Source organism: Narcine bancroftii, chromosome 6 (genome assembly GCF_036971445.1).
Source record: "Narcine bancroftii isolate sNarBan1 chromosome 6, sNarBan1.hap1, whole genome shotgun sequence".
NCBI classification, from domain to species: Eukaryota; Metazoa; Chordata; class Chondrichthyes; order Torpediniformes; family Narcinidae; genus Narcine; species Narcine bancroftii.
The window spans coordinates 177494059-177504065 of NC_091474.1; the positions used below are offsets into that span (position 1 = coordinate 177494059).

The 10007-nt window shown below is 42.1% G+C and overlaps 1 long non-coding RNA gene across 2 annotated transcripts; it reads left to right on the forward strand.

Annotated features, from left to right (window-relative positions):
- The first annotated feature begins 6462 nt into the window (after nucleotides 1–6462).
- Nucleotides 6463–9049, forward strand: LOC138736789 (uncharacterized). 2 transcript variants are annotated; one of them, XR_011340575.1, is made up of 2 exons: nucleotides 6463–6992; nucleotides 7842–9049. It is a non-coding gene; the product is annotated as an uncharacterized lncRNA (long non-coding RNA). The 2 variants fall into 2 exon arrangements; XR_011340574.1 differs by lacking the exon at nucleotides 6463–6992 and adding an exon at nucleotides 6999–7043.
- The last annotated feature ends 958 nt before the right edge of the window (nucleotides 9050–10007 follow it).

Genomic DNA, 10007 nt, shown 5'->3' on the forward strand with positions numbered 1-10007 from the left:
ATAAGAAAAAGTTTAACATTACATATGTTGAAAGAAGAGAAAACATGCAGATGTTGTTGAAAATTTTCAATAAATATTTAGTTTGGCCCAATCTTACTGATTTGGACTGCACTTGGGGTGTACCTTGCACACACCCTCTGTGAATTTGAGTTTGACACCCATGGTATAAGGCAAAACAACAAGAGTTGTTTCTTCATCCAGGGAGTTATGAACTTGGAATTTGCTACCAGAGAAAGCATTATTGGCCATAGTCATAGGTGTATTCCCATGAAGGAAACAATGTTTTGGACCAAAATAAAAACCAAAAATTAAATCATAACAGAAATACGACATATAATTAAAATTTTGCCATTGCACTGATGGGTGATTTAGTCTTAATTGAAAACCAATGGCAGGTTATGTATCTTGGAAAGACTAACATGCAACAACTCAGAAACAAATGCAACACTTGGGAAGTGAAGACCAGAGTTTCTCTGGCTGATCAACCAGAACAAATGTTAATTCATCCCAATTGCTAGGCCATTACAAGTTTCAAAATTGATGATTGGACAACCAATTCCTTAAATAATAACACTTCTGTCTTTGAAGTGAAATGGAAATATATGTTCATCATCATTTTTACTCTGAATATATTTTTGTTTCTAATTTTGCTGGAGGACCTTGCTGGAGGAATATAAGGTTTGTTTCCATTTCCTTCCAGAACTTCTGATTGAAATAACTAAAATTACTTTCAAATAATCAAAATTATTTGATTTTGCATTGAATTCCGGTTGCTTTATTCTACCCAATGCCTTAACATTTAAAGAATCTTAATACCTGGTACAGTCCAGTTATACAATGGAATTCATGCAGGAAGTCATTAATTTTAATGTTATCTCTGATCACAGAATGCGGTATAATTTCGGCCTGAGGTCACACAAATAAAATTCCAACAATTAATTTGAAGATCATTGATAGAAAATGATCACGCATTTCTACAATTGGGATTGTGATTGATGCAATCGGGTTGGGCAAAACATTCTAACAAAGTGAGTGACTCCTTCCTGACCTGTTAACTTTAAAATCACACAAGTCCACAACATTCATTTGCCTGGCTAGGTGAGATGGAACATAAACACAAGCATTGACCAATTGGATTGAATAGCCAGTCACAGTATTGTAATCCTATGTAAAACCAAAGGGTATTTTTTTTCAATTTGCTCGCAATTAAGTATTTATGTGCATTGTATGGTAGTCTTTTTATCCCAGTTTAGATAATGACATAAGCTTTGAAAAGGATTTTGTTGTGTGCTTTTATTTTTAAAAATGAGATTTTATTTTAATAATTTTAATGAACATATTCTTTTGTTTATGTTATATTTTGTATAAATAAGGGTCAATCTTGATGGTGACTAATAAAAGGTTGTACTATAAATCATGCATTCTCCACTGACAGTTCAATAAATAGTATTTCTAGAGACAAGACACCAGTGAAAACTATTGAAGCCCAGAAAGATATGGGTGGGAATGCAGTCTGAATATTCCATTAGTCAACATGTAATTAAACCGAAAATACTATCTGTGTAATGTGAGTCTTGTGAAAATTTGAACCTAATATGAGAGTATAAGCCACACTGAACCATTATGTTTTTGGGGTTCAGAAGCAATATATCTGAGTGCTGGAGGTTCAGAGCAGGTTGTGCAATATCCATAAAAGCAATAGGCAATTGAAGTTTCAGGCCTGAACCCTTCTTCACATGTGCTTAAAAATTAGGCACACATCTAATCCAGCACCAAAATTCAATGCATCAGAATCAGAATTTATTGTCAAGAACAAATCATGATATTCGGTGTTTTGAAACAGCATCATAGAACATTCATGTTATGACCATCTTATAATGTTACTATAAATTAAAAAAAAGAATATTAACTATAGTCGTGCACAAAAAGTAAAGCAGTGTCTTTGGTTCATTGATTATTCAGGAATGTGATGGCAGCAGGGAAGAAGCCGTCCTTGTGCCGATGAGTGTTCATCTTTTTCCTGATGGTAGCAGAGTGAAGAGGGCGTGGCCAGGGTTGTGGAGGTCTTTGAGGATAGCGGCTGTTTTATTCAGACAATGCTTCATGTAGATGTCCTCGATGGAATGAAGTCTGGTGCCTGTGATGTCACAGACCAAGTTAACATGTTTATTTTTGTCCTCAGATTTGACACCTCCACGAGGACTGACATCCTCCTGAAGTTCACAGTCATCTTCTTTGTTTTGCTAAGTCATCTTTGTTGTCGTTACACCATTCAACAAGCTGATCTCTCTCCCTCTTGTACACTTCCTCATTACTGTTTGTGATTCTGTCGACAACCGTGGTGTCATCAGCAAATTTGTAGATAGCATTGGAATTGTGCCCGGCCACACAGTCAAGTGTGTATAATGAGTAGAGCAGTGAGCTAAGCACGCATCCTTGGGGCGGGCCTGTGTTGATAATCAGTAAGGAGGAGACATTGTTTCCAATTTATATTGACTGTGGTCTTTCAATTAGAAAATCAAGGATACAGTTGCAGAGTGGGGTATAGAGGTCTTTAGTTTGTTGCTTCTTTACCAGCACTGTGGGAATAATGGTATTGAAGGCTGAGCTGTAGTGGATGAAAAGCAGCCATATTTATGAATTGTTGTTTTCAAGGTGATCCAGAGCTGATTGGAGAGCCAGCAATATTGCATCTGCTGTGGAGCAATTGTGGCGATAGATGATAGGAAATCCAGATGCAGGAATCTTGAATGAACAGAAAGAAGCTGGAAGAACTTAGTGAGTGAGGGAGCATCAGTGGAGGGAAATGGTTGTAAGTTGAGTTTCAGGTTTGTGTTACACCTGTGTGCTTTCCTCAAATGTTGTTTAGAACTTCTAGTTGCCAGCTATCTCAATTCCTCCTTCGATAAACTTGCCTGTCTTTAGCTTCATTTGTTGCCAGGGTGAGGCTAAGTGCAAATTTGTAGAACAGATCATGTTCTGTTTGGGTAGCAGACAACATATTGATATAAAATTGATGTGGCGGAGCAAGCGGCCGCAAAGTTCAACAGGCAGAATCACCACACCGAGTGGTCAGCACAGGATGGTGTGAGCTCCCCTTCTTTGCCCAGGAGAAGCCCATGTTTTCTGACCTGTGTGGGTTGATGAAGTGAATTGCTTTCCTGCTGGCATGCTGCCAGAGAGAGAATGACACTGCCGCACATTAATTTCACTTCGTTTTATGAAGCGCTCTGTCATCACTCCCCTTTACGAGGCGTGCTGACATAACTCCCCTTTATGAAGCGCGCTGACATTACTCCCCTTTATGAAGCGCGCTGACATTACTCCCCTTTATGAGGTGTGCAATTGTTTAAAATAAAAAAACCAGTTGGTAGTTGACTCTTCTCTGATAAGCTGTGTTTCTTGAGCTCTGCAGTTAGCCCCACTAAAATTGGTGACCCCGCAGGTGCTCAACGTCTTTTGAGCCCCAACAGTGAAACACGCAGTGACTGTGAAACTGCCCACCTTCTAGCCTCTCAGACCACGTCCATGGTTCTAGCAGGCTGAGGCCCAGTTCCATATTAGGAACAGAACAAATGAAGCCACCAAATTCTGGCAAGTGGTCGCCTCATTAGATGAAGATACTGTTGCTAAGGTAGATGAATTTATCCACAACCTGCCCAAGGTGGATCAATACAGTGCTTTTAAGGGACACCTCCTCGTGACTTTTGGCATGTCTGACCTGAAAAGAGGCACATGCTTTCTCCACCTCGATGATTTGGGGGAGAGAAGCCATCAGAACTGATGAATGAAATGCTTGCATTAGCAGACGGCCATTCCAACTGCTTTATGTTCAAGCCTGCCTTCTTAGAACAGCTCCCTCGTGACATTGCCTTACTGCTCTCTTCTGCTGACTTCTCTAAACCAAGGGAAGTGGTGAGGGAGGGAGGGAGACATCACAGGGTACCACAGCCTCCTGTGGCAAAGTTTCAAAAGGTCACCTTGTACAGTCAAGTCAATGCAGCTGCCAGTTCTATGGGACTCCACAAGCTTCTGAGGAAGAAAAAGCCATTGGAGAACTGTGAGTGGTGTTTCTACCACAGAAAGTGGGGCATGAATGCACTGCTGTTTGCCACTGTGCATTTACTCTCAGGGAAACGACAATGGCAACCACCACTGATGGCCTTGACGGTTGATGACCAGATATGCCACTTATCAGCACACGAGATGAAAACTGCTAGTTGATACCAGAGCTCAGCTCAGCATCTTTCCACCATCCTCTTATGAGCAGGAATCTTGAGTGCCTCAGGCCAACTTGCATAATGTTAATGGCACTACAATTAGCAGTTATGGTACCAAGTCGATACAACTGCTATTAGGCGGCAGACCTTACAGCTGGACCTTACAGCCTTTCCATTTCATCTCCTCGATGACACCTTATTGGTGTCAACACAAGAGCACAGACAACACCTGTGACAACTGCTCCAGAGGCTTCAGGATTTTGGACTTTCTATCAACCTTGCGAAGTGTGAATTTGGCAAACACACATTTGACTTTTTGAGACACAGGATTTCGAACGCAAGTGCAACCCTGCTTTCAGACAAAATATCAGCCTTTCAGACCTTCCCAAAGCCTACTACAGTTAAAGGGGTACAAGAATTACTGGGAATGGTTAACTTTTAGAACAGGTTCCTGGCAGCTGCCAGGATCATGAAGCCCTTGTTCCACATCTTCATCTGCAAACATAAAAAACTGCTCTGGACTACAAAGGCCACAGAAACATTTGATAAAGCAAGAGATGCTTTCAAAGGTAACCATGTTGGCCCACCCCCATATGCACACCCCATTTGCACTCACATCAGATGCATCAGATATTGCCATGGGGGTGGCCCTAAAATGGAAAATCAGTGGTCACTGGCAACCCCTGGTGTTTTTCATCCACCACCTATGCCCGCCCGAATTAAAGTACAGCATTTTCGACCGGGAATTGTTAGCACTTTATCTGGCCATAAAATATTTCAGATATTTTCTCGAAGATAGACGTTTTACTGCATTTACTGACCATAAGCCTCTAACATTTGCCCTTCCCAAGATTACGGATCCCTGGTTGGCGCATCAACAGAGGCATAGCCTATATTTCTGAATTTAATTCTGATGTGCGGCTTTTGTCCGTTAATGAGAATGTTGTCGCTGATGCCTTGTCCAGGACAGAGATCAATGCAATTACAGGAGTGCTGGATCTCTGGGCTCTCGCAATAGCCCAACAAGAGGACCAGGAGATACAAGCTTTCCATACAGCTATTACAGATCTGCTCTTAGCTGACGTTTCATTGGGCCCCAACCAGGTGAACATAACTTCAACCAGCCAGCCACAATCAATCATCCCACTCTCTTGGCAGAGGAAACTTATCGACCACATTCACGGCCTGACCCATCCATCTGGCTGCACAAACATCAAGCTTATGTCCTCAAAATATGTCTGACATGGCTCAAGGAAACAGGTCACTCACTGGGCATGAACATGCCCCTTCTGTCAGGCAGCAAAGATCCAACGGCACACCCGAGCATCGCTTCAACATTTTTACCTATGACTCAAAGATTTCAGCATGTGCACATAGACATTGTGGGCCCACTGCCCATGTCGAGAGGTTAATGCTATATACTAACAATGGATGACTGTTTTAGCCACTGGCCGGAAGCTACACCAATGATGGACGTCATGGCTGAAACGTGTGCTCGGACTTTTCTCTCAACCTCGGTGACTGGATTTGGAGTACCAGTCCATCTAAACTCTGACAGGGGTACTCAGTTTACTTCAACCTTGTGGGCAAACCAGGTGAAACTTTGCAGTATGCAATTACACCATACTATAGCATACTACCCGCAGGCTGTTAGGCTAGTGGAACGTTTCCACCAGCATCTGAAATAAGCCTTCCAGGCAATACTTAATGGGCTCAGTGGCCAGATGAGTTACTGTGGGTGCTGTTGGATGAACTGCAGACCTCTTTAGCAGAATTAGTTTATGGCGCTCCACTCCTAGTACCAACAGACATCACTCCTTCTCCAGCCAAAGATAGATCTTCAGATACAGAGCAATTACAAGAACTAAGAAACAAGATGGGTTCTAGCAACTCATCATGGATCACCACCTACACAGGTTCCTGCTGCTCTCGACTCTACTTCGTATGTCTTTGTTCAATGTCCATCCCACTCTACACTCCTGCAGCAAACTTACAAGGGGCCTATTAGGCTGCAGCACAATGGATTTACACTGCTATTGGACATCGGTGGTTGACCAGAACTTTTTACGAGACAGACTGAAGCCTGCACACATGGACATTGCTAAACCTGTGCATGTACCACTTCCCAATTGCCAGGGATGCCCTCCTACAATACCGAAATTTGTGACATTGCAGCTGTGCAATGATTCGGGGGAGGTGAGGGGGGGTGGGGGGCGGGCAGGGGGTGATGTGGCAGACCGAGCAGCCACACAGTTAGACAGGCAGAATCGCCACACTGAGCGGCCAGCATAGAATGGTGTGGGCTCCCCTTTATTTCCCAGGAGAAACCCACATTTGCAGACCCATGTTGGTTGATGAAGGGCGTTGCTTCCCTGCTGACATGTTGCCAGAGAGACAATGACTCTGCAGCACATTAACTTCAATCCCCTTTGTGAAGCACATTGACATCAATCCCCTTTATGAAGCGCGCTGACATCACTCCCCTTTATGAGGCGCACTGACATCACTCCCCTTTATGAAGCAGGCTGACATCACTCCCCTTTATGAGGTGCACTGACATCACTCCCCTTTATGAAGCAGGCTGTCATCACTCCCCTTTATGAAGCGCGCTGACATCACTCCCCTTTATGAGGTGCACTGACATCACTCCCCTTTATGAAGCAGGCTGTCATCACTCCCCTTTATGAAGCGCGCTGACATCACTCCCCTTTATGAGGCGCACTGACATCACTCCCCTTTATGAAGCAGGCTGATATCCCTCCCCGTTATGAGGTGCGTGATTGTTTAAAATAAAAAAATCAGTTGGTAGTTGACTCCTCTCTGGTAAGCTGTGTTTCTTGAGCTCTGCAGTTAGTACCACTAAAATTGATTTTCCAAATTCCACTGTATCCAACTGTCCTTTACCTGTTCCCATTTTGCTAGCCCATTCCATTACTCACACCTCATCCACTATTATTTATCCATAATGATCCTCTCTGCAGTGGTGTGGAGGTACCATTGCTCTTTCTGACCATGCTATTTGCATGTTTGGATGCACAAAGCCTAAATGTTGGAACAAGTTATATTTTGGTTAACATACAAGATTGAGGGGAACTAAAAAAGCAAAACTCTGAAGGGGCTGGACATCAGAAATAAAGCACAAAACTTTGAGCTAGCTCAAGGACATTTACAAAGAGAGAAGCAAAGTTAACATTTGAAGTTCAAATTACTCTTAATTAGAATTAGAATTCTGCAGCACAGTCGTTCAATCTGGGGACACACAAAAGACTGAAAATGCTGGAATCTGGAGCAACAAATAATCTGCTGGAGGAACTTAGTGGGTGGGAGTAAAAGAATGGCTATCACTTCAGGCCAGAACCCATTATCAAGACTTAAAGGGTTCCAGCCTGAATCATCAAGGATCCACACCACCCAGCACATGCGCTCTTCTTGCTGCCACCATCAGAAAAGAGGAATAGATGCCACAAGACTCATACAACCAGGTTCAGGAATAATTTCTACTCCTGCATCTTCAGTCTCCTCAACAAGTTTATCAGGGACTCAGTTAAGGATTCTTATTTTTGCACTTTATTCTAGCCTATCATAAACATTCCCTTTCTTTTCTCCACCTGTCCCTGAAAGGATAATTTGGGTCGCTGATGACTTGCATGGGAAAAGCGCTATTCAACGGGGAGCAGTCGATGGAAATGGAAGAGCCAACCAGCAAGTTGGCAGATGCAGATTTGTCAAGTGCTCCAGAATTTGACCATATCCTTGCAGTCACCCATCACTTCACTTCTCTACCCTACTTACAAGCTTACTTCTTTGTCTCAGGTTACAGACGTTGGTTCAACAAAACCAGGCATAAACTTGAGGAATAAAACCTCATCTTCCACGTTTCAGCTCTTAGAACTCAATTTTAAATTCAATAATTTGAGATAAACTGCATTTTATCATGCACAAACATAAACAATTCCACAGCTTTTTTTTCTCAGAATTATCCAGTTCAGTCTTTCACTTCTAAAGCCACTCAATTGTTCCTTCTTCAACATAGATGCCAGATCTGCCAAATATTTCTAGCATGACCCCTTATGTCAAATTTCTAGCAACTGCTGTGATTGACATTTCACACTTCCAATATTGTTCACCTCTTTTCTACCTAGACTCCAGGAATGTCCACCCTCCACTACACATAACAACTCTGTAGTAAAGTGTGGAGAGCACCAAGTTCCTTGGAATTCAATTAGCCAGTGTCCTATCATGGACATTCAACATTTCCACACTTGTCAGCAAGGTGCAACAGCAACTGCACTTCCTGAGATGACTGAAGCAGGCAATGCTACCAGCCACCATTATATCGAGAGCTCTTTGCTGGATGGCTGCATCACAGTGTGGTGCGATTGCTTCAGAGAAATGGATCGGAATTCGAGCCACAGGACTATAAGAGTGGCAGAAAAGATTAGTGAAGTCTCCCTCCCCCCATCAACATGATCTATTGGGTCGTTGTCTGAAGAGGGCACACAAAATCATTGGGGGCCCTTTCTTCTCTGCACACAGCATGTTCAGTTGCTCCCATTGGGGAAGACAAACAGGAGAATCAGATCCAGTACCACCAGGCTGAGGAGCAGCTTCTTCTCACAGGTAATGAGAATGTTGAATGAACAAAGGAACTACTGACACTAACCATCCAAGACTCTCATATGTACAAAACAATATTTATTTGCGTAGGTGAAGTACTTGCCTGCATATGTATTGTTTGTCTGTATGCCTGGTTGCTTGATGACCAGAGAACACTGTTTCATCAGGTTGTACTTGTACAATCAGATAGCATTAAACTTTACTTGACTTTACTCTTCCAAATAGATTTCTCTTTCAAACAATACCAAATATAATTGTGCCATGTGTACAATTCTGGTCTCTAGCCTATCATAAACATTCCCTTTCTTTTCTCCACTTGTCCCCTTTTTTTTGCAATTTAAAGCCTGCCTGGTTTCTCATTTTTTCTAGTTCTGATCTTGGGTCATTAGGGAATACATTACATTATACTTTTTGACAGGCAGCAAATACATGATAATCATTGTGTTTCCACACCTCATCATTATCCTTGGACTACAGTTATGCTATTTAATGTCAGAAATATGATGATGTAGGTGGATAGCTGGCACATATGCTAAAACAGTGTCAGTTTTGCATACAATGTTATAACTTACTGACCGAGGACCTTGCTAAGAAAGCTATAATTAGTTACGTTCCAGTTAGAAATATCTTACATTGTGTCACATTAAGTTAATGTTGATCTTAACAAAAACTGAATGACAGAATTCCTCTTTGACATTTATAATATTAATGAAACATAAATTTCTCACACAAATAACACAGAATGAGAGTAAATGTAGGACTGCTTAAGATAAAAGAGGCAACATGTGCCTGGAGGCAGAGGAGGCAGGGGAGGTCCTAAATGAATACTTTGCTTCAGTGTTCACTAGAGGAAACAAACCTTTGTCAAGATGAGATCAGAATAGAACAAGCATATATGTTAGAACCTGTTGAGATGAAGGAAGTGGAAGTGTTGGATCTTCTTAAAAGCATTAGGATTGTTAAATTCCCAGGTTACTACAGGAAGTGAGAGAAGCAATTGCTGGGGCAATGGCAGTGATCTTTATATCCTCTCTGGCCACCCCTGTGGTACCGAAGGATTGGAGAATGGAAAATATGGTCTCCTTGTTTTTTTTTAAAAAAGGAAAGAAGGAGAATCCTGGGACTTATAGACCGGTGAGTTTTATATCAGTAGTGATTAAACTATTGGAG